Below are 25,959 nucleotides of genomic sequence, written 5' to 3'. Positions count from 1 at the left end.
TTTTCAGCCTTACTTTTCACAGCAACTCATGGGAGCACAGACCAGTCCCTATGGCGGTCAGTGCAGGGGGGCACTGTCTCCATTCTGTTTTCTGAGTCCTATTGCTCGGCCCCTTGCCTACCACCAGTACAGGGGCACCTGGTACCCCCGTATCTCCACCCGGATGGGATGTCTCATCCATGCAGTATGTTCAGGACAGGCTAGTGGCAATGTAACCTTTTTTCATGTGCACTAATGCGCATCTTTATTTTTTTATTTCGAGGCTGCCATATTTCACAATGTAGAAGCCAATATGGTTCCTCATTGCATTAAGTTTAGTTTAGTTTATTTACTTGTATAGCACACCCCACCCAATGGTATCTGGGCGCTTTTGTCATAGGTACATGGATACATGGTTACAGAAAAAGTACACAGAGCACACAGTAAGGAGGAGGTGTGTTACAATTCACCTTCCTTAGAGATAAAGGTACTGGAGGTCTGTTACAAATCACCGTGTAGATATGGATATGATATGATCCTTTATTTATATAGCGCCTATACACAATGTGTTTTAAAGCGCTTCAAGGCAAGGGAGGGAACAAGGGAAAATACAACCACATTCTTACAGGCCATGAACAGTAAGGATGTGAAATTAACTATCGTACTCGGCCTGACGACATTTCAGATAGTGCAAGAGCTAAGACATAGATAAGGAAGGGAGGTGGAGAGTGGGAAGGAAATGGAAATAGACAGGCGACTACCGTACTAGGCTTGACAACATTTCTGGTAGAGCTGGAGAAAAACAAAAGGTGAGGGAGAGGGGTGCAGAAAGGGAGGGGAGGAACAAAACAAGCGACTATCATACTAGGCCTTTTTAACTGTACACTTCCTTGGAGTGCGCTTCCGGTATTCCTTTTCTGAACTTTAAATCATACAAAGATACATCTTTGATTGGTTATGCACATCTTTGTTTTTTATTTCCTTTCAAACAAACATTCTTCTTCAAATAACCATATCCCTTTTGTCTCTCAACACGTGTTTCTCCACGTTTAACGCACGTGGTTCATCAGGAGAGTTTTCTAATATAAAACAAGAAAAAACATTTTTTTGCTTAGCTATATCAACTCAAATACATTGTTTATATACAACAAATTAGGTGGTAGAGGCAAACCACCAATTTAAATATTCGTTTAACATACTCACCAATTTTTTCAAATTCGATAATATTCTCAACTTTTAAATCCTTTTGTTAAAGTTATTTTTTTCCCCTTTATAGCAAACATTTATCCTTTCTTATCTTCCAGAAAAATTATATGGGATTTCTGTGAAAACCAGAAGTAAAATAAACAAAGTTTTTAAGCTTAGGTTAAGTTTAAATAATCCCTATGGTTTTGGTAACATACAGTATCCCTTAGTCTGCTCTCCTCACCTTATTTATCCCGGTACGATTGCCTTCAATCCTTCTCAGTCCATGCTACTGTGAAAGTGTTTTGAATCCTCTTATTTATACTTGCGGGCCCGCTACGTATGACTTCATCACACCGCGCAACGCGATGACGTCATGCGTTACGTTGCGTAATGATGTCACGCGTTTTTCCTACACGGTCGGCGACCATCTTAGTGTTTGAATAAACTATGTTTTTTACTTTATTTCAAAGACACTAATTCAAGATCATGGCACTTTACCAAAAGTAAGTTGCGATTTTACTTTTCACTATATCAGCAATTCTTTTAAATTTAGTTAAACATTTTCACAACCCCCAAACAATTTTTAAATTTCAAACAGAATTTCAAAAAACAAATCATTACAACCAATAACTCATTTCATTGTCTGAATTTAGCCCTGTATTGCAAGTATCCAAAATACAGATCCATTTCGCTTCTCTTCTCCTTAATTGTAGCTCTCTGTTGCCTCCTCTCTCCATGCTTTCAATTTTTTCTATACCCAGAAACTTGATACCCTTAATATCCGTTGCTTTATGTTCTTGATCAAAATGAATTGCCATAGGGTATCTTGTGTCCTTATTTTTAATGGCTCTAATATGTTCTTGTAATCTGATTTTCAGTACTCTGATAGTACTTCCCACGTATTTCTTATTACATATACATGTAAGTGTATAAATCACATACTTAGTGTTACAATTAATGAATTTACAATTAATGAATTGCTTTAGTTTGTGAATTTTTCCATTTGGTAACCTTATCTCTTTTACACCATTTTCCATTTGGTCACAGATTCCACAACTCCCACACTTGTGGGTTCCTGTTGGTGCTGGTACTTGTAAAAATTGACTTAGCACTTCGTTTTTTTCTTCTTTCATATGGCTGGGGCTAATTTGTTGCTTTAAAGTTGGTGCTGGTATCCTGGTATCTAAAAAACCAGTTTCCGGTCACCCCATTAATGTATTTTAATCCTAAAATTCATGTATACCTATGTGATATATTTGACTCTATGATGATGCACTGGCACTTTATTAAGAAATATTCGTTCTCTGAGCTGGGCGTCATTGCTGCTGTTTGTGGTTTTCATTATGGAGGATGAAACCAAACCATTTAACGATATTTTAGCGCACTGGTGCTCATGAACACATCATTACTGTTTTTAATGTTTTGTCAGGAAATAGGGTATGGCATCTGGTATGCGCCTTCTCCTGCGCTTCCTATTAATCTTCCATCATAGCATTTGCTAATATGGGATTAGCGTTAACCGAAATTTGTCACTTTGAACTCTTTCAAAGATGGTCGCAATTTTGTAAGTCTATTACTATAGCCATATGCGATCACATGATCGGGTACTCAAAAGCAAATGGGAGGAGCCTAATACCGATGCTGACCCGCTTCCTGTTTTATAAAAGAAATGTGTTTTCACGTATTTGGGAAGAAAAAAGCCTGAGGAAGCTTGGTAATCAAGCAGAACGCGTGGCGGTTTCCACCCTGGTGGGGTGAGTGTTCTTTTTAACCTGAATGTCAGCAAGGGAGGCATGGTTAATATGTCTACCCCTTTTAAGCCATTAGGCAGTGTTGGTTGCACGAGATTCTTTGAAATGCAATAAAAGATGTTTTTTTGAGCAAGCGGTTTGGTCGTGTGTGCAGGGTTTATTTTCTACATGGTGTTGTTGGTTTTTTTTTAAGTGCTACAACTGTGATTTTATGAGAAAAATAAATGTTCCAGTTGCTGTGGTGACATCTCCCTCTCAGGTTCTCCCGATTTTTTGCATTCCTACTTATAATATGAAAGTATTAAAATTTTTCCCATCTACTATAATGACCTATCACTTCCAAACCTCTCTGCTATGTACAACACAGCTGAAAAAAGCAAGGGAATTTCATGAACGGAAAATTGTACTCATTTGCGAAGCAGGTTCAACTAACATACTGCAAATAACATATAAAGGCTGCACATAGTGAAATGCAATGCACGCATACACTGTGTTGAGATATCAAACGAGAATACTCCCACGAAACCTGAAAAATGAACGTATACATTAAGATCACTGCTTTAAACACACAAAATGATGAACTTCTTCCTTTTACAACTGCAGTGAAGACCACTCTCCTGAAAATCAACAGCATCTACACTGCAAACAGCATATCCTAAGAAACTTGGTCATTCCACAAAAAAAGTAAGTACAGTACTACCTTTATATTCCTTCTGTTCCTCAAAGAGACTGTGTGGGTTATTTATGTAATTTGCACACCAAAAAAACATTGATTTCTGAACCATTCTGCCCACAAATCCCCATTTATTAAACAAAGATTAACAGGCAGAATGGCACACAAATCCCTGTGTTTTTGGAACACAAATAAAATACACAAGCCTTAGAATGTTAGTACTACAAAACAAATAGCTGTTTTAATTTTATACCATTATGTTTACTATTGATGCTCCTCCTCACCACTAGCTCACATTCTACTCTCATCTGAAGCACAGTGTAGTAATATACAAATAGAAAAATAGCCTTCCCAACTCATTGTAACTGCCCAATGCACATTCACACACCACCACAAACATCTTCCCCATCAAACTCATACACGCATACACACAGCACACATACATTGTAAAACAGACCAACCCATACCTTTTATTTTCCAACAGACCCCAAAGAATGCCTACCAAAAAGCAAGTCCGTAGAAAGGAACGCAGAAATAGAGCAAATGAAAATAAAAGTGTCCAAAGTAAGCATCCATCTCTACCAGAGTTTGTGCAAAACGTTGAAACAAAACATCTAACACAGTCATTTAGTGAAATAAAGGAAGCTTCAACTACATAAACTTTGCCTCCTCTATCAAAATGTGGCAGAAAACAGAAAATGCTTAAAAACAATTCGACTACCACTACTGCTAACAATGCTCCTATAAATCCTGATATACTAGCAAGAAACCATAGTAAAAAAGTATTTTAGCAAAAATGTTCTGTCACAGAGTCCTTCAGAATCTAATAAGAAGACGACCGAAATCATCCTTAACCCTTAAAACCTACCGTAGAAAATGAATCCTACAAGCTCTTGTAGAGAGTGCAATCCTTCTCAATAGGAAGTTATTTATTTTAGTGTTAAATAGGATGCAACCACTAACAAAACTAAGTACTAAACTACAAAAGAAAAATCTCAATAAACAGAATGTCAACAAAAATAACTTCTTAAATATTTGTGGAGGTGAATGGATTCACACAACGACCACAGAACCTTATTTTAATGAAGATTGAAGAAGCGTACAAACAAAATCAAACAAACACAATTGCCATCCATAGCAGTGGACGAGGATATGAAAAAATCAATAATACCATCATGGAACAAGAAACACTGCTTATAAAAGTATCCCCAGAAAACTCAGAATTACCTCTCCAATCGACTGAACCATTCCTAATAAATCTTTCAAATCTTTACGCCAGTTCCTCAATCAGTCTGTGAAAGGTAAAGACAAAATGAAAGTGCTGCAAAATATGGATACCTGTCCAGTGCGCAAAAATACATAGGACGACAAGCACATTCATTAGCCGGCATTTCAGGACCTATTTGCAAAAGCACCTTCTATGATATTAAAATGATATCAACAAATCATTCAAATGTAAGAAATCTAGTGTATAAACTGTACTATGCTAAGAGTACAGCTTTAGAACTAGCCAATTTAAATAACACTCTTCTGCATGGTAAACCCAAATACCTACAAGAAGAAATCAACCGTATCCAGAGGAAATATTTTGGAAGTGAAAGACACTTACAAAATGCTATAGTTTTAGAACAGACTAGCAACAATTTTGCACATAGCAACCTTCTATTACACATATACAAAAAAGAAATACTAAAGTTTTAAAGTACATCCGCTGAAGTACCAAACCATGTGTGTGTGTGTATGTGTGTTGCCGCAGAACTTTTTACAAAAGTAATACAAAAACTATAGACATAACATACAAAATAGAAGACAATGAAGATTCCAAATGGTTTGAATTAGCTCTCTACCTTTTAACAGAAAACAAATACGAAATAAGTGAACCCCTAATATGTTGCAGTTACTGCACTACAAAACTTGACAACAACCAAACTCCTTCATGTGCTATCACAAATAATTTGGAATTATTCCCACTACCAAAACCCCATGCAACAACTCAATTTGTATGAGAGCATCATAATTCAAACAGTACAACCATTTCAGGCAATAATACGCCTTCAACCAAAAACAGCAAAATTACCTCCCTCTGAATTGGTGAAAGGCATTTGTGGCAAAGTAGTTTATTTGCCATTAGATCGCACAGAAAATGCGCACACTCTAGGAGTGCAACGTCCAATAGAGCATTCTTTAATTGTCTTAATGAATGGTGTACCAACAAAGGACAAAAGAATTTGGCAACAACTCGTGGACTTACATAAATTTAAACAAGCCTTCCAATATCTGAAAGACAATAATGAATACTACAAAGAAATAAATATTGAAGAAAGCTTAAGGGAAACAACTGAAATAATTCAAGAGTCATCAGAAACTGGTCAATTTGAACTTCTGGATCCTGCTGTAGTATCCACTCTTTTGGACCATTATACAATTCATCCATTGCACTCTAATGAGAGCATAGATGATGCACTAGAAACTTACCAAATGAGACAAACCAAAGGGTCCCCAATGAGCATATGGGAAAAAAGTATAGAAGCACGTGCTTTTCCACTGCTATTTCCTACTGGCAAAGGAGGAAGATACAATGATAGACCCACTCAGATAACAGCATCAGAATACCGCTCATTACGAATGTATTCTGAAGATCCCAGATTTAGACCAAATGTGGAATACATATTCCACCTACTCTTTGAAAGTGAACTAACAACCCTATGTTATGGAGTTGCACACATATTGAAATCTGGAACCCACTTTCAAAATATGTCAGCTACGCAATTAATACAAAAAGTGCAAGAAAAACATGAGGTTTTACAATCAAGCATGACAAATCTGTTTGCAAACATGTGTGGTACAAAAGAATACTGGTTCCGATGGCACAGAGATGTACATTGTATGATCAGAAACATTGGACCACCCACTTGGTTTTTTACATTAAGTTGTGCAGAATATGCATGGAAAGATTTACATGATTTCCTACGCATATCAAACAACAACAAAACCAACATAGATATACTAACACCTGGAGAACTTTGCTCTCTAGATCCTGTTAATGTTTCAAGATATTTCCACCATCGTTTCATTGCTGTGCTACACTTTATTTGTAATAAAACTGTTCCTCCCCTCTGTGAAGTGCAACACTTCTTTTGGAGAAAAGAATACCAAGCCAGAGGAGCACCACATATCCACATGCTTTTATGGATTAAAAGTGCACCTAAATTTGGTCAGGACAGTGATGCCACTGTTTTTCAGTTCATCCAAAAATATGTCACTTGTGAAATCCCTTCACAAACGACACATAGTGACCTTCATGGACAGATTGTACAATTTCAAGGGCACAAATGTGGCAAATATTGTCGTTGCAAATACAAAAGCAAAGGGAAATACTACATCAAATGCCACTTTGGTTTCCCTAGACCAGTTACAGAAACAGGTGAAGTGAACAACCTCATGTCTTCAGTTCGACATAGTGTTAAAAGTAAATCACCTAAGAACATGTATTACATAAAAAGAACAGAAGAATCAAAATATATCAATGATTACAATGCAATCATTGCACTCTTATGGAATGCAAACGTAGATGTGCAGTACATTGCAGACAATTCCACTGCAGTTGCACACTATGTTCCAGCCTACTTAACAAAAGCAGAAAAAACAGAGCTTCAAGACCTCTGGAATGACCTATCATCAGACAAAACACTATCTCAGAAATTGTACAGCCTAGGCATAAAAATGCTCTTTCATAGAGAATGTGGCGCCTATGAAGCTGCAGATCGTTTTACCGGTACTGCTTTGTATGGAAAATTTGAAAATATAGTACGGCTAAGTCCTGGTCCTGCTAAATCTAAAAAAAGAGTTCTCAAATCATATGAGGACATATAAACAATTGCCAAAAATGATCCCAACAGCCAAGACATTTTAAAAAACAATTTACTAGACACATACTACCCGAACAGGAGTACCACTTTGGAAACCATGTGTCTATACCACATAGCCCAACACTTTGCATACAAAAATAATATAAAACCCAATGAAAGCAAAGGTAGATATAGAGTGACAGATTGTGAAGGCAGCTTAGTGAAACTTACCAAACGGAGATTAATTAATCATGTCAAATTGTCATTAGAAACTCCTCAACAGAAAGAACTATATTACATGTCGCTGCTACAAGTTTTAAACCATGGAGAAAAGAGGAAGAGATACTAGATAACTATGACTGCTATGAAAATGCTTTCAAAGCAAATGAAAGCGCTATCACCGATGTGAACTTTACGCAGTACAAAACAATGTTGCACAATGAACAGCAACATGAAGAAGAACTCCAGGCCCAACTAGATAAGGACACTTACGACAGTAGTCAACCTTCTGTAACAGGAAGTCAAGAACCACTAGGACAGCCACTAATAGCAAATGAGGCAGAATTAGCTATGACAGAAGTGGAAAACACCATGTGTCACTATGAAGAAGATATAGAATACTTAACTGTACTACAATCAAAACTTAACAAAGATCAGCACATATTTTTGAAGAAGTAACAAAAGAAATTGCACATGGTGTACAACACGAAAATAAAGAATGTACCTGCCAAAATTACAAACCTATACTGCTGTACATCAGTGGTGAAGCTGGTTTAGGAAAAACATTCTTAATCAAAATCATCAGCAAGTTCCTTCAACAATTGACAAACAACAAACTGTCAACTGTTGTAACTGCCCCGACAGGTTTAGCTGCCTACAACATAGGCGGTGTCACTTTACAGCGATTACTACTCTTTCCAGTAGAACACCAAAACAAATTAGACTATTACAAACTTTCTGCAGAAGCTGCAATGGAACTACGCAGAGTATTAAAACAAATGAAAACGCTACTAATAGATGAAGTGAGCATGGTGTCCAACCTAATGTTGGCTTTGATTCACCTCAGATTACGAAGAACTCTTTGCAGGAAAACACATTATCGTTTTCAGAGATCTTCTACAATTGACACCAGTGAAAGGTGTACCTATTTTTAAAACCTTAGGACACAAACTGTGCCGTAAAACTGTTGGCAGCATAGAAAATGTCAACCTTTGGCAACATTTCCAATACAGAGAATTAACAGAAAACATGCGTCAATCTGCAGACCTCACTTACGCCAACATTTTAAAAAGTATTAGAATTAGTGTACTATCTCAAGAAGCACAAGCAATATTGAAAAACCGGCACATCCATGCACTTTATGGCGATAACGCATGTGCTACTGATGTTATGGAACAATTAGCGCACACAAATGTCAATTGTATGGCCTTAATGCCAACTCTTGCAAGCTGTTTCAAATTCAATGAAGCAATGTTAAAAAAAGAAATGCAACCAATAATTGAAATTTGCTCCACAGACAAACTGGACGTACATGGTATGACACTACCCATGTGTCAGCAAGCCACAACAAGACTAAAGGCCTCATCACGAGTTGGGTAGCCCTTAAATGCAATGGTAACTGTATTACTGCCACATTTAAGGGCTGGCCCTATCGCGAGTTGGGCGCTAAATCGGCTGTTTTACCTCCAGCTTTTTTCTGGAGGTGAAAATCCCTATTTTCGAATGTATTACAGCCGGCTGTATTAGCCCGCAGTATTAGCACCGAATATTCCCCATTGGATCCAATGGACCCAATCAGGAATAGGGATTTACCGTTAAGGCCCAACCCGTGATCCGGTGGTAATACCACCAAACCGGTCAGTGGTAGGGCTATTACAGTTGGCGGTATTACAACTGGGAATACATCCCAACTTGTGATGATGCCCTAAGTACCTTAGAAAATTCAATCTCCAACACAGCTGGGTTGGAAAAAATATTAAAATTATCCTTAAATTGTAGAGTAATGCTTAAACGTAACCTTGACATGGAGCAAGGACTGGTTAATGGGGCACTGGGTACAGTTGTTGGCTTTCAAACATACCCAAGTGACAACAGCATTCAGTTTGTCAATATTCTCTTTGATAAACTTTCAGAAGTAAAAAGGATAGGGCGCTCAACAGCTCAATTCCTTCTCTTCAAATACATGTATGCATGTAGAGAACAATTTTCTCTAACTCTTGCATATGCAATCACCATTCATAAATCCAAGATCGTACCCTAGACAAAGCATTGATAGATATTGGAAACACAGTCTTTAAAGAAGGCATGAGCTACGTAGCACTATCACGCTTACGTACACTTGACTGTCTATTTCTAATCAACTTTGATGCAAGTAAAGTGAACACTGATATTCCTTGCATTTTAGAATACCATAGACTGCGTTCACTGTACACCCCCCATCTGAAATCATATTCTGTTCCAGAAAAAGGAAAACGTTGTAAAATAAAAATAATTCAAACAGAAATGCAACAGGATCTGACTGCAAATCCTTCAAAGAAAACAAAAGAAGCTAATACTTCATCAATTACCACAAGCAAAGAAGAACCTATTAGTGAAAGTAAATCAGGTACTTCTTCAAAGAAGGAACAGACACTTCGAAAAAATCAATCGGAAACAGAACTATCTGGTCCATTCAAATTTTCAAATTAAACTGGGGTAAATTACTATGCAAATGTAGCAATGAATATTCTTTTTCAATTGCCACCAATTGTTAACAACATTTACTTACACAGTACAGACCAATTGTGTTTGCAAATGTTAGTCCTTCATAGAAACGCAACAAACAATCCTGACAACACGTATAGTGTTCAAGGAATAAGACAAGAATTGGACTACTGTGCTGGAATGGTGAGATTCACTATAAACTCACAAGAAGATCCACAGGAATTTCTAATGTACTTACAAGTACTCGAAAATATAAACATACCTATAAATGAAATGTTCCAGATTTCATACATGTGGAAACATACATGCACTCTCTGTAACAATGTGACACAGGAACAAATCCCTAATGAGCGATTTGTGCATGTACCCATACCTAATTGTGAATCCATTCCATTTCAGCAACTTCTACAAAATGCAAACCATGGCAGATTATGTAATATCTGCAATTCAGATCATCGCTCCACCTTACTGATACGAACACATAGTAACTATATAATACTAATGCTTCTATGTTACAATGCAGATGGTACCAAAAACAACTGCAAGCTCACTGCATTCACACACGGTCAAGTGTCACTTGGTAAGAAAACCTTCACAACAACAGGTATAATCTACCACGCAGGAGCCACAACCAATGCAGGTCACTACACTGCATATATTAAAAAGAAATATGGATGGTTCGAATGTAATGATAGTAGCATTACTCTAAAGCAGAGATTACCAGCAAATCTTACACACGCATATTTAATCTGTTAAAACCAAAATTTAATAACTAATGTGTACTTCAACATTAACAAAAATTGAATTAAAAGACTGAAAACAGTTAGAATACACAAACAGGTATCTAACTGCCCAAGATTGTATAACAACCACACAGATAAATGAATACCACTGATTTGTAACAAAAAATACACAGTTAGAATACGCCAACAGGTATCTAACTGTTTCAAAAATCTGCAACAAGCCAACATACAGAACATTAATCAGAAACAACAAGTGAACACTCAAAGGAAACAAAGAAATAGTTTGTAGCATAGCAAAGAAAGGTTTTGTTTAATCCGACAAGGATTTTTTTCCCCCAGACCCAATGATTTGGAAAACAAACACAGAAACTGAGCAAAATGCACAGTACACTGGTTTGTAAACGAAATATGAGGGTAAAAAAAGCTAAAATGTCTGTTATACAATGTAATAAGTCTTTATAAAATACAAACACTAACATGCTCTTTTCATTTATCACAGAAATTGAAAAAGAATATTTCCTCCAAGTACTAAAGTCATGTAAGAAATATATCGAATCTGAACAAATTAAACAGTAAGTATAAATTCACACAAGACTCTAGGTCCTGCCCACAACCACCACAGCATATCACACCCATGGTGGCTTATAAATCATTAGCCCACCCATAGAATGAAAAATGTTAACTGCAGCATACACTCAATTTGCACCCAGCACACTAGGCCCTGCCCACACCTACCAGATATATATTCGATTGTATGGGTGTGATGTATGAATGTGATATGCTGCGGTGGTTGTGGGCAGGGCCTAGAGTCTTGAGTGCATGGCCTACGGCCTGCGGCCATGCACCCAAAACTCTACGTCCTGCCCACAACCACTGCACTATATAAAACCCATGGTTCCTTATAACTGCAGTGCTTATAACTTTGCTCTTGGGTGCATGGCTTTCAAGTTGCCTGCGCACAGCACGGACGGAAAAACTATCCTTATGAGACCCCTCATTTTCAGTAATTACAAACATCCCAGACAGGGCGGGCATGGCGAATACATCATTAGCACCTGCCGCCTAAACAAATGCAGTATTTCACCCATCTCTTACTCTCTGAACCTACCCAAGCACTCTGACACACCAAAACACTTTCCAAAACAGTATTTCGCCTTTGGTCGCCGCAGCGCTGTCGGCGGATCCAAGATGTCGGGCGCATCCAAACAATCTGACTCACATCATGCCTCACTCCAGCCAATTGGCGGACACATCGCGTGTCCGCGGTCATGACGCAAGCCCCTTACCCAATCGGTATCTTGTCCGCAGAGCGAACAGGGAAGTGTGGCTGCGGAGCGGATATAGATATCACACATTTTTTGAGACATACTGTTTGGTTGTTTTAAAGAAAACTACTGTACGGATTGGCACCAAATTTACAAAATCACGCTTTCAGGACCAAGATCCTCCTCCTGCCGCAAATTTGGTGAAAATCCGTCCAGCGGTTTGGCCTGTAGGTGTGCGCAAAGTTTTTCCCCCATTCACTCTATGGGAAAAAATATGTTTTGGCACCCCCCCTATAACTTTCCCCCCCTGGACCAAACATCACCAAACTTTGCAAAGAAAATCGGAGTGGCCCATAAACCTTTTTTGCAAAGTTTGGTGAGGATTCGTCCAGGGGGGGGGAGCGAAGTTATAAGCCGCCCAAAAAGTGCTCTTCCTACGGAAACAGCAACTTAACCATAACTACACAGCCACTACTGTGGCTTTGTAATGTATATGTGTATATATATATATATATTTACAAAGTTCACGAGGAAGTATATCGCACAATCTAGGTGTGTGTTCTCCAGGATGGGATTATGCTCCGGAGTCATTTGAACTGTGTAAGCTGTACTTTATACTAATATCATCTTCTCTTGCTGTTCATTCATGATTAACAGTGAGAGTACGGCCTAACTTAAGTGATCGCCCTGCACAGAACTAACAATTGGACTCCCTGAACCACACCCCAGGGGTATTCAGATGAACCCTCCCAACACTGTATGTATCACTATGTGGAAGCATCAGAATGTGCTTATTTATGAAGGTTGGGAGGAGAGTTTAATGTCTAGTGGTAGGATCAGGGGGCTGAGGAGAGAAAGGATGGTAGTACACTGAACTAATGACAGTGGTGGATCAGAACAGTGTTTTTCCTCGTTCTCTGAGCAGCCTGTGTGTGATCTGCAAGCTGTGCGAGGCAGATGTTAGGTGCCTTGTCACTTGGAGGTGTGGGAACAGTGCTGAGGTCGCCTAGCATAGGTCTATGAGGTTGAAGCATTTGTGTGCTCATCAGAGGTACTTGACCTCTAGCTTCTTCGGAAGACGGTGCTGTGCCAATAATGATTACATTAATCTGAGAAATTAAGCAGACGCCAAGGTTTACAAGCCAGGGGGAACTTTTATTTGGGTAACCAACATAACTCCCATTGCATTAATCAAGGTAGGACACGACAATTGCAAGATCCAGGGAAAACATGTGAGTAGTACCTCGGACACGATGGATCTCTACTGGATCCTTGGGTAACAACCAACATCACATAACATACACGATAAGGGACCGCCTTAGTGACAGCATTCAGAAATGGCAATTTATGCGGGATTCAGAGAATGCCCATCAGTTATTTACATGGCTTTGTGGCACTGATGACCTTCACAAGTGATGTCATGTTAAAGGGATATGGGGCGGGTGAGGTGACCAGCCAGAGTACTTATTGGTCTAGACCATCCCCCCTATCTATGTGCCATTGTGGGAATCCTATTCAAGAATCTCAGGCAGAAGAATATGGGTGACAGAACCAATAGGTCCTCACCATGTCCTACCTGTTCAGGGCTTTTTGTTGATAGTTACTGTAGCAAAGTTCCCTCAGAGCCAGTGGCATATCTGCGATAACATGAGACTTTTTACACTCTTTTGTCATAATGAGACGATACCCATGGCACCACAGAAGAATCCCAAGGAAAGCGAGAAACGGAAAGGAGTTTTCATTGTCAGGATGCGTAGTAGTCCAGTGGGAAGACTGAAGCTGCAGACCTGTGTGACCATGGAGGCAAAGCTCAAGTGTGGCGTTCATGGAGCGGAGTGAGAGAAACGGAATGCTTGCCCGTTTCTGAGACTGAAGCCGAGAGCAGTAGTGAAGAGGCAGAGAGACAACTCCATCCAACATGTTGCGATACACAGAGTCCAAAGGAAAAATAGGGAAACCTGGGATGCACCTCTATGATTATATGTGGGTCCTGAACTCCTGAAAAGTTTCAATAAGACAAAAAAGAGGTCAGGAGAAGAATCAGTATCGACAGTAGTGGAAAAAACCAAGCAGGAACATTAACGTGTATAGACAACCAAAAATTAAAAGAAATGCAAACATATGGAAAATTAGAAAATATTTAATTAATAAATTGGATTGGATTGTATAACGCACAAGGAAAAATACACAATCAACAGAGACTCAAGAATTAAATAGTTCAAAGATAATACAAATAAAGTGTAGAGAAAAACAACAACATGTGGATAAAGTGCTGTTCTGACTAAAGTGACTCCTGATCTAGCAGAGTTAGGACTGGCTGAATTAGTCGAAGCCTAAATGAAAAAAGCCTGGTTACTAGATCACATGTTTTTTTTCTCTTATTTTTACTCTGTTTTACCAAACATATGCCATTGCTGTTACCAAAGGCCATCGCTCGACATGTTTCTGTTCATTTTTTTACAGTTAAAGACGGTACAACTCTATAAGATATCAGATCACAACCTCGCTGCTAGCACCAATAACTCCAATCGCGCTTGAACGTTGCTGGCTCAGGCACACAAACCTATCCTGAACGAGAGGTACGTTTTCTTATGAACTCTCCCCTGGATTAACTTTACTTGTGGAATTGGCCCATTAAGCAGCATCATTCATTCATTTTTACATCCCCCTTCACAGCCCCTGCATGATAGAATCCTTCGATAAGGACTCAATTTCCCTTGTGTTATGTTATGTTGTGTTGACTTATACCACGCACTGCTACCACCAAGGGGAAGTCTCCAGGTGCTCACATGGCTCTGCAAAAAAGAGGACGGGATTGGTTAGTGAGGGTAGGTGGATAGGATAGGTCAAGAACCAGGAGAAACTGGTGTCTGTGTGAGTTGGGCTGCAAATGGGTTGATTGTGTGCACTGGCCTGTTGTATCCATAAGGGTGTGGCCCAATGCCTGGGTTGTTTGTTGTATGTGAACGTCTATTATGTTGGGTGTGTGCTTGTGTGTTTTATGTGTAAATTGGCTGGTATGGTTGTGGTGAGCGCCATGGCTTGTGTATCTGTTAGGGTTAGGCCCAGTGCCTGGGATTGTTGTATGAAAGTGTTAGTTATGTTGGGTGTGTGTTTGTGCATAGTTTGGCTAGCCCATGGGTGTGTATAGTACAATGGATGTGTGCAGGAGGGGAGCAGGAGTGGGGGGATTAGTACATTGGGAACTCTCAAAGTTTTTCTCGGTTGCTAATCTTCATGATTCTGTCTAAGTGTGACTCATGGCTAATTTTCACAATTCTATGTAAATGTGATGCATTGCTATTCTTCACAATCCTATCTCAATATGACACATGTATATTCTTCACAATTATATCTAAATGTGGCACATGGCTATTCTTCACAATTCTATCGAAATATGACGCAAGTCTATTCTTCACAATTATATCTAAATGTGGCGCATGGCTATTCTTCACAATTCTATCAAAATATGAAGCATGTCTAATCTTCACAAATATATCTAAATGTGATGCATGACTAATCTTCACAAATCTAATGTGACACATGGCTAATCTTCACAATTCTATCTAAATGTGACGCATGGCTAATCTTCACAACTCTAATGTGACACACGGGTAATCTTTGCAATTCTATCTAAATGTGAGACACATGTCTTTTTTTTACAATTCTATCTAAATGAGACGCCTGGCTTATCTTCACAATTCTATCTAAATGTGACGCATGGATAGTCTTCACAAATCAAATGTGACACATGGCTAATCTTCACAATTCTATCTAAATGTGAAGCATGGCATATTTTCACTATTCCATCTAAATCTGACATATCGGTAGTGTTCACAAATGTATCTAAATGTGGCGCATGGCTATTCTTCACAATATGTATATTGTAACACATCTCCTGCTTCCAAAATATAATTGGGTGCACCGTGCAATACATTTTGTTTCCCGCGAAAATACATCTAAATCATGCATGACGTCTGCCCCCTAGTATACATGTAGGTGCACCACATTTCCTTCCACAATTCAGTAAAATTGCCAACTATGAAGCGTATCACAATGACTGACTATGGAGAGTAGCACACTCAACTTAGAGGCTAACTATGTTAGCACCGTTTACATAGTATTAGTGTAAGAGTACCTGGGTTTCTGGAGAACAGTAATGGTTGTGCTTCCCGCCCGTATCACCTTAGATTGGCTAGTTACAGGCCATGGAAAAGTCCAACACAAATTAGCTATGTTTCAGAACACAATGGCTAACTATGGGGCACAGCACAGTTATATCTCAGAGTGCAGCAGGGGAATATAACAAGGGTATACCAACAGTTTTAGTGTGAAATATGGTTACCGCACGTAATTAAGGCTCCATCTAGAGTATAGCCATTTTACACACTTATACAGAGTGCCAAAATGGCCACCTTAAACAATTAGGCTAGTGGAGGAGTGGGGAGGAAGGGTCAGAGGATGGATGAGGCGAATGGGAGAAGGCAGATTGGAGTAGGGAGGAATGGCCACCAGGACAGAGGCAAAGAGACACCTGACTGCCAGAGCCAATTGCTTTTGGGTAAGGGTAGGAAAATGCCAGAAGCAAACAAATGACTACTGTACTATGGCAGGCCAATCCAGTGGTCGAGCAGACCAATACACGGGTTGCGAAGCACAGGAAAACACCAAATAAATCCCTCAGAAAACCAGGTACTAGCTCAGAAAAAAACGATTGTAAAATACACACTAATCCCTTCAATGGGCACTCAAAACAAGCCGAAAATGGATCACAATCAAAAGAAAGCCACTCACCAAGCATCATACAGGCCCTAAGACTTATTACCAAGAGGTCTCTGTGCAGGATGACTACAGATTGCATTCAGGAAGGGAGGTGGAACAGGGGGGAGATGGCTGCCCGGACAGAGGCAAAGAGGCACCTGACTGCTAGAGCCAATTGCTGACGGGTTAGGGAAGGGATTAAAAAAGCCACAAACAAACAAAGGACTACAGCACTAAGGCAGGCCACTTGTGAACACCATCTAATGCATACCTTTAGCCCGTACAATATTAAGCTTCTAGGTAAGTACCTGTCCTAACTAGGACAAAGATGGTTGGTGACCCCGGGTTCTCTGAACCCGTGGGCAAGTGTTTGTTGCATTATGAATTGCATATTGAGTTCTCCAACACAGCTACTTGTGTGTTCACAGACATACACATGAATTTGTATTCTTGACGGCCTCACTGTGACCATTTGAAGAGCACCTTACCACTGTGCCCCCGAGGTAACTTCATTAAGTAAATATGCAAATTTTGGGGTTTACAAAAGGTTGCAAATGTCCCTTTTTTAAAGACTCATAGCACTAATGGCTATTTTTTGTTTTTTGGAATCTTTCAGTGTGGACAATACAAGAGTTGCTAGAGACCCTCATTCTGTCCCTTTTTTGAGTTTACATAGGCTACCAAGTTCTAGGTTCCTACAACAAAGAGTGACTGTACCTGTCAGCTCCTATCTATTTGTCTATTTGGTTATTTCTTACGCGCACCAAGCAGAATGAACTGCATTCGTGCGCAGTTGTTAACTAAAGATCGGCTTTTAGCGGTGAGGCACTGTGCTCGCCCTTATTACTTGGATTCACTTAAATAAGAAGGTTTTAAGTTCTTTCCTGAAGCCTTCTAGTGAAGTGCATGATCGCATGGCAATTGGTAACTGGTTCCATAGCTTTGGGACAAACACAGAGAACCTCCTATCACCCTTCGAGGTGCGTTTGGTCCGAGGAACGACTACCAAAAGTTTGTCTCCTGACCGGAGGTCTCTGTTTGGCTGGTAGTGGTGGATTCTGGTGTTCAAGTATCTAGGTGTGATTTTATAAAAGCATTTATACATGAGACACGCCACCTTGAATTTAACTCAATCCTCCACCATGAGCCAATGAAGTGCTCTCCGGGATGTTGAGACATGGTCACTTTTCTCCAAGTGGGAAATTAGCCTGACTGCCGCATTCTGAGCCCTCTGGAGTCTCAACATCTGTTTCACTGGAATCCCCATCATCAGACGGTTACAGTAGTCGAGGTGGGAATTTACCATTGCTCCTACAACCGCAGAATGTTCTTGGGGTGCTATAAAGGGGAGTACGTTCCTAAGCATACGCAAAGAATAGCACACAGCTTTTACTTTAGCCCCTACCTGGGCCTCACTGGCCAGGTTCTCTTGCCATGTGCACCCAAGGTTTTTCACTTTCTTCGAGAATGTGATATCTTCACCCAGGATCTGCGGTATTATATTTTGTTCTTCACTTCTCTTTTTTTCTCTGATCTAAATAATATTACCTAAGTCTTGGCTGTATTAAGCTGCAGCTGGTTACATGCCATCCATTTTTTTATATCTTGCATGCACCGGTCAATCCTTTCAAGTGCCTCAGACAAACTATCTGTCTCCACATAGATCTGGGTGCCATCGGCATATGAATGGAATTGTAAACTGTGTTTTCTCAAAATATCAAACAGCGGTCGGATATACAGGTTAAAGATCAGAGGTGAGAGCGCTGAGCCTTGGGGTACTCCACATCTCAGCTGTATTAGCTCTGAGAGGAAGGCTCCCAGTATCACCTGCTGGGTTCTATCCTGCAGGAAGGAGTCAAACCAGTCCACCACTACTTTAGCGGTTCTCCCTATTTTTCCGATCCGTTGAAGGATGATCTTATGGTTGATCGTGTCAAACGCTGCAGACAGGTCAAGCATCACAAGTATTGTGGAGCTCCCCCTATCTGCAGCTTCCAATAGATCGTCCTGGACCGCCAATAGGGCAGTCTCTGTCTCATGGTTTGGGCGAAACCCCGATTGATATTCATCTAAGATGTCTTTGCTGTCTATGAACTGCTGGAATTGGCTGCAGACCACTTTTTCCAGGATTTTGGTTGGCCAGCATAAGCTGGCAACTGGGCGGTAGTTTTTCAACACCATGGGATCTAAGTTAGGCTTCTTCAACAAGGGTTTTACCAAAGCTCCTTTAAGGGAGCATGGAACACAGCCCTCCCTTAAGGATATGTTTATAAAGGAGGTTATAAAAGAGGTGAGGTTAGCTGCCAGGGCAATGGCAGTACATGCTGGTATAGAAAAAACAAAGTCCTTTGTGGGTTTTAGTTGGAGTATTAAGGCTTGTACTGTTTCCTTCTCAATAGATTGGAAGCGGAAGCTCTCCTCTTCTTCCTGATCTTCTACAACTTCTATCTCTTCTCTGGGTTCTTCCCACTTTTCCGTAATCATCACTTCAGTAATGCTCTTCTGAATATCCATGATTTTTTGTTCAAAGAAGCAATTGAACTTGTTAGCTTGTTCCTGTGAGTCGGCAGTGGGTGCTGCCATACATTTAGGGTTCCTAAACCTTGCCACTACATCAAATAATGCTCTGGCTTGGTTACCTGCCTGCTTGATTTCTCTTTGAAGAAATGTATTTTTGCCACAAACCAGGCAGTTTTTATATTCCTTTGAGCAGACTCTGGCCTTCTCAGCAACTCTATCCAATTTGGAGGACCTCCATAATCTTTTGGCCTGGCATACCTGTTTGCGCATCAGACCCAATGCTGGGCCAAACCAAGATTTGGATTTTGTAGTGGTTTTGAGTTTAAGTGGTGCGTACCTGTCGCAGATCTCTTTTAAAATGGCTGCCCCCTTACTGAAAAGATCTTCACATGTAAGGCCAGAATCTAGATGTGCCAATCGGTTCTCTACTTCTTCCCCAGGGATTTTTTCCTAAATCTGTCGCCTTCTGGAACCATACTGGAGTATTCTCCGGTCCTTTCCCTTTATGTGATCCAGTTCCCCAGATAGCAAATAATTGCAGACAGTGGTCTGACCATAGAAGTGGGACAGACTCACTGAATTGTGCAGCTCTTACTGCTAGAAAATCTAAACAGTGGCCTTTAGTATGAGTGGCTTCCCTGGTAAGAACCTCTAAATCATGATTATCCAGGAGTTCCATCAAGGCACCATGGTTGGGGTGGGTATTATCCCTCTCCAGCCAAATATTCCAGTCTCCTATACATAATAAGTCTTTATGTTTACTCCTCATTAAGGTGAAGTAAGCATCTAATATTTCCAAAAAGTTCTGTAGGGGTCCTGAGGAATGTTCACCATTTTTTGGACCAATGAACAGACACATGTCGGGCGACAGCCTTTGCTAACAGCCATGGCATATGTATAAAGCTTTGGTACCACATAGAGTAAAAAGAAAAAAAAAGGTGATCTGATATTTAATAAAGACAAGGCTTTTTTCATTTAGGCTTCAACTAATTCAGCCAGTCCTAACGCTGTTAGATCGAGAGTCACTTTAGTAACTAGAGAACTTTATCCACATGTTGTTGTTTTTGTCTACACTTTATTTGTATTATCTTTGAACTATTTAATTCTTGAGTTTCCGTCAATTGTGTATTTTTTCTTCTGTGTTATACATTTTCAGCCAGTGAGTGCTTTTCTTAATTTTCTAATTTTCCATGCATTTCTTCTCATTTTTGGTTGTCTACACACATTCCTGCTTGTTTTTTCAACTACTGTTGATACCGATTCTTTTCCTAACCTCTTTTTTGTCTCATTGCGACACACAGAGTCACCAGCGGGAGACCAGGGAAAGCAAAACAGCAACCCAAATGAAGAAGCAGGGAGAGGAAGGAAGCTAGCTGTAGTAATGAGGACAGACCCAGAGAAGTTCCATGTTGAGAGGAAGAATTCATGTCAGCTGAGGAAGCAATGATCTTTTGTCTATCTCAGTGGTTCCTAACCTTCATGTCGATCCATAGTTGCCCAATTTGCAGCTAACTTAGATCTCCCACTTTTTCTTCTCTCTGTCCAATTCCTGCTTCGTTTCCTTCCTAATCTTTCCTATACTTGCTTTCTGATTATCTTTTTAACCTCTTTTCCACGTACAAATCTGTGATGAAAGCTGTTAGCCATGTCATCTGTTTTCCATACCTCTGTCAGAGTCTTCTTGGACGAAATTTGCTGAGGCATTAACATTCTTTTAGGAAGGAACCTGATCTACAGCTGCAAAAAACGAAACAATGAGAGCTTTACAGAAGAAACAGTCTGAACACAATGTCAAGGGTCACCTCCCAGCTTTCCCTTTACCCTGTTTGGTCCCCTAGCCACTACTTCATTTGGTCCATGTGATGAAGTCCCTTGCCTGACCTTTATTTCTGTTTATTTATTGGGTATGTATAATCCACATTTACAGCAATTGGTGTTTCAAGGCTGGCGGATGATGGGGTGGCCAAGGAGGCCAGATGCTCCCACATGTCAGTTGGCGCTGGACCTGTGGGAAGCACCCTGGCTACCCACACGCATGCAGACTAAGGAGGCAAGGGCTCATCGCACTCTTGTTCTCGTTTGCAGTGGGACCATCTCTCCAGTGGCCTTTTGCTATGGTCTGTTATGTGGCTCTTGTATAGAGCTTCCCAATGAGGTCTGTCATGTATCCATACCTAGTAAGGGACCAAAGATACTGTAAATATAATATTGCAGTGTTGTGGGAGTGCCGTTATATGCCCATCCACACCACAACCGTCTTTCTTTCACTTTCAGAATAATTCTCTTCACCTTCCTTCAGGTGTGGCACCCCTTCAAGGGAGGGAATTGTGCACCCAACTTTGTGAGGAACTTTGAGGAATCCGCAACTCGCTTTTTATCTTTCCAGGTCCCCATCTCATTGAGATCCTCATAAAGAACCCACTCCAGGATTTCAGCACCACTCTGAAAATTAAGTTACGGAGACCACTCAATTCTAGGTGAGGAGGCAGGCTGGTGGGGGACTCCTTTGTGGTCTGTGGCTCGGTGCACTATGAGAGAGGGGCTTGGAACCTTTTGGAGAAACTGAAGAAACAACCATGTATTCTGGCCCCTGCACTGATTGCCTGATGAACGCATGACAACAAATGTTCATTCCATAACAGGCCTTGCCCTGGCAGTCCCAGCAGGGGCCACTGAGCACTACATCATAGCAAGTTAGACTGAGGTTTGAGACAACACTCAGCCTGCCAAACATTATATTTAGGATGGTGAAGTCAGCACCGGGGGTTTCCTTTTCTCAGGCAGCCCTTTCTATGAACCTAAAGGAACTTTAGCACTCCGCTTATGGCAATTGGAGGGAGCGGGAGGTCCCGACTGCCCCCTCCCCAGTTTCCAGATCCTTTCTGCACCCTGTGCATGATACTTTGAAAGACTGAGAGAGAGAGTAGAAGGGGGATGTAGAGAGAGAGAGAGAGAGAGAGAGAGAGATTGGCAGTAGCAAAGTGATAAAGGGAAATGGCAGCTGGCTGCATGGGCCCGTAGTAGGAGTGTTGCTCCTGGTTATTTGTGGCTTGACTATTTGCACCCCTCCCGAACCTGCCCGCATACTACTTCCATTCTTACTCTATACTGCTCCTAGGTGCCCCACTATGATTCTGCCTGTTGGGATTCGCTTCTGTGTGTCCCACTGTAATCTTGCCCCTCAGAGGTTTTGCTCTCTGGTGTCCCACTGTTATTTTGCCTCATGACACCCAATGCAGATGGTGCCCTAAAGTGTTTCTGTCATCTAATGCCCAATGTACGTCAAATGACTGGCTCCCGGGTATCACGGCTTGGCCTTGTAGCATGCTGAGTGTTCCTAGAGACAACAGCAGGAGTCTGCCCACTCTGGAATCCCTACTTTACACTCCTCTCAGTAATTATGCTCATCTACTGTCTATTTGGCACCTTTGCTGCATGCTCCCTATGTCTTCCAAACCACCCTGTGTTTCCACACTCTCATAAAGGATGCATAAGCAGCCAGGACAGTATGCTCTTTGCGTCGCTTTTCTCATTATACTGACACTCCTGTCTTCTTCCTTCTCCTTTGTGTCCTGTGCTGATGCTCTTGCTTCTCCTCCATTCCTTTCCCTCTAGTTTCTCCTTTCCTCCTTCTGCCTCCCCTTACCTCTTGTGTGCTCATTCTCCACCCTCCATTGATTGGGATCCCACTCCTCTGTGGCTCCTGCAACTACGGTCTGGATCCTTTCTTCAGTCCCTCAACTTCTGGAGCTACATCCAGCCAGCCTGCCACCATCAGCTGCAGCCTGCAAAGGTTTTTTGCCTCGTGAGCTTTTTCCCTGAGTCTACACAACCTCCTGTACCAATTCAGGGGTCGGTTTCACTCAGGGATACTTCCACATACACCTATCACTGAAGACGGGCAACTACTGACCTGAGTTCCCACCACCGCAGTTACAGGTCAGTGCCTGCTTTACTTCTGATAGTAAGCAACGCATGTGCATACGTCATGGACCAAATGCAACAATTGATGGTAGCGGTCCAGTCCCTGACCACCAAGTTCAGACACTAAATAATTAAAACATCACCATGAGACAGATGGGGGCTTATCCCCCAAGGGTTGCCGAAATTCCTCCTGGTCCCCTTCCGGGTGGCAAGCTTGAAGGAAATCCCAGAAAATTGAAGGAATTTGTGGAGGCCTGTTTGGTACTGTTTTCCTTTTAGACATTTCTTTCCCCGATGGACCACTCCAAAGTTGGGTATCTGATTTCTCCTTTAGTTGGGAATGCCTTGGCTTGGGCCACCCCATTGGTCACTACAAACAACCCGGTGCTGGAATCATTCCAGGGGTTTGTAGCCAGTCCCATAGCTGTGTTTGGTCAACAAGTGGTGGTTACATCCATGCAGGAACAATTTGTGGACTTTAAACAGAAGAATCTAGATACACTAACCTATATAACACAGTTTAAACAGATGGCAGCCGACACCACCTGGCCTGACAATGCATTGTTGACCATATTCCAAAAAGGCCTCTCCGAAGAACTGAAGGATGAGGTGGCAAGAGTTGCCAGACCAGCAAATGTAGCCGCAATGAGCACCCTGGTGCTTCATCTGGAATACTAAATTCAAGAACGGCAGCTGGAAAAGAGGAAATCTTGCACAGCCTGATTATCATACGAAACCCGTAGAATGCAACCTCCAAGAACGAATCAAGAAGATAAGCCAATGCAAGTCGGATCTGCCCGAGGACCCCTGTCATCCTACAAACGAAATCGCAGAAGGACATAAGGCCTTTGTATGTATTGTGTATCAAAGGACCACCTTGTCAGGGAGTGTCCTATAGCTCCCCCTAGGCATGCAGGAAATGCTGCATCCCTGCCGTAGAGCGAACCGCGTCCCAAGATGAGGATATAGGTTTCCAGATTTCTCATGGTAATATGGAAGAACAGTTGATGGTCGTTTTGAAAGTTGCCTTATGATTCCAAGATGCTGTTTTAGAAAGAATTCCTGCACTGGTGGATTGCAGAGCAGCAGTGCTGTTCATGGATGACCAATGGGCCCTTCTGAAAGGCACCCCAAGATCTTGATAATTCCATATGAAGGGGTAGACCGTATCCCCTAGTCGTCAGGTCCTATCAGAGAACAAACCAAATCCATATATATGTCTATTGCCTCCCATATTGAAGAACAAGAGTTCAATTTGATGAAACCACCCACTATCCCATAATATTGGGCTTGCCCTGGTTGCGATTACACAATCCCTACCTCAACTGGAACGCTGGCTCCCTTTTCCTGAGCTCAGAACACTGCATTCACCAGTGTCTCACTGACTGTTCCTTTGGTTTACATACTCCCACAATGTTGATAAAACAAAAAGATGGTATTATCCCTGTGGATGATTTGCAGGTTCTACCAGACAAATACCATCAATACCAGGATGTGTTCTCCAAACAGGAATACAATGGCCTTCTTCTGCACAAAAGTGGTGACTGTGCCATAGACATGCAGTCAGACAAACCAAATCCCTTTGGCAGCATGTACATATTATCTGATTCTGAAAAGGAAGCATTGAAGGAATATTTGTAAACAAACCTGCACAATGGTCTCATTACTGAATCTAAGTCCCCAGGGCAGAGCTTAATTATTGACTCTCCCGTTTCTGACATTTTCTGTTCTGTTTTTCTGTCTTGTCTTTGTCATGTGAGCGCACTGAGGCCTACAGGTGAATGCGCTATACAAGAACTTAATGGATAGAGAGATTATTTTATATATCTAAGAAAAACATGCATGAATTAAGACCGTGCATTTACTTCAGGGGACTCAATGAGATAGCCATTCCTGACAAGTATCCCATGCCTCTCATTCCTGATATGTTGGAGGCGGTCAGAGGGGCTTGATATTTTACTAAGTTGTATTTAAGAGGGGTGTATCATTTAATACAAATACGAAAGGGTGATGAATGGAAAACTGCATTTCGTACTCCCTTTGATCATTACGAATATCGAGTGATGCCCTTTGGACTTTCAAACGACCCGGGTGTGTTTCAGCGTTTGATGGACCATGGGCTTCATTCTGAGTTTGCTGGTATCCTGACGATAATTGTCGCGGGATGCCACCAAACAGGAATTAGCATTGCCGCCGCCTTATATACTGTTATTACTGGGATATTACGGGAGGTGGGAATGCTGGTAACTCCCCATTCCATGGAGTCCCATAGGATTGCATGGAGGTAATTGCAGCATGTTTTTTTTCGATGGTGGGGGCCTGATCTCCCAGCAGGTCAGACCTGGAGGTAGATCCACAGCCCCAAAGGTAAACTTGTGTTTCCCCGGTTTGGAAAAAATGCCTGTGCCGGAATTACCAGCAATTTTACCAGCTTTTTTTCCAGATCAGGGAAACTGTAATGAGCACCCTTCTCTTTTCAGATATTCTTTTGCGTTCTGTAATCGTATATCTGGATGATATTCTCATATTCTTTAAGGATCATGAACACCATGCAGAGGAGGTCCTGCAATGTTTGAGAGACAACCCTCTTTATGCCAAATTTGA

The sequence above is a fragment of the Ambystoma mexicanum genome, chromosome 13, assembly GCF_040938575.1.
Source record: "Ambystoma mexicanum isolate Mex_15411 chromosome 13, UKY_AmexF1_1, whole genome shotgun sequence".
In the NCBI taxonomy this organism is placed as follows: domain Eukaryota; kingdom Metazoa; phylum Chordata; class Amphibia; order Caudata; family Ambystomatidae; genus Ambystoma; species Ambystoma mexicanum.
The sequence above is the reverse complement of the archived record's forward strand: the minus strand, read 5'-3'. Positions refer to the sequence as shown.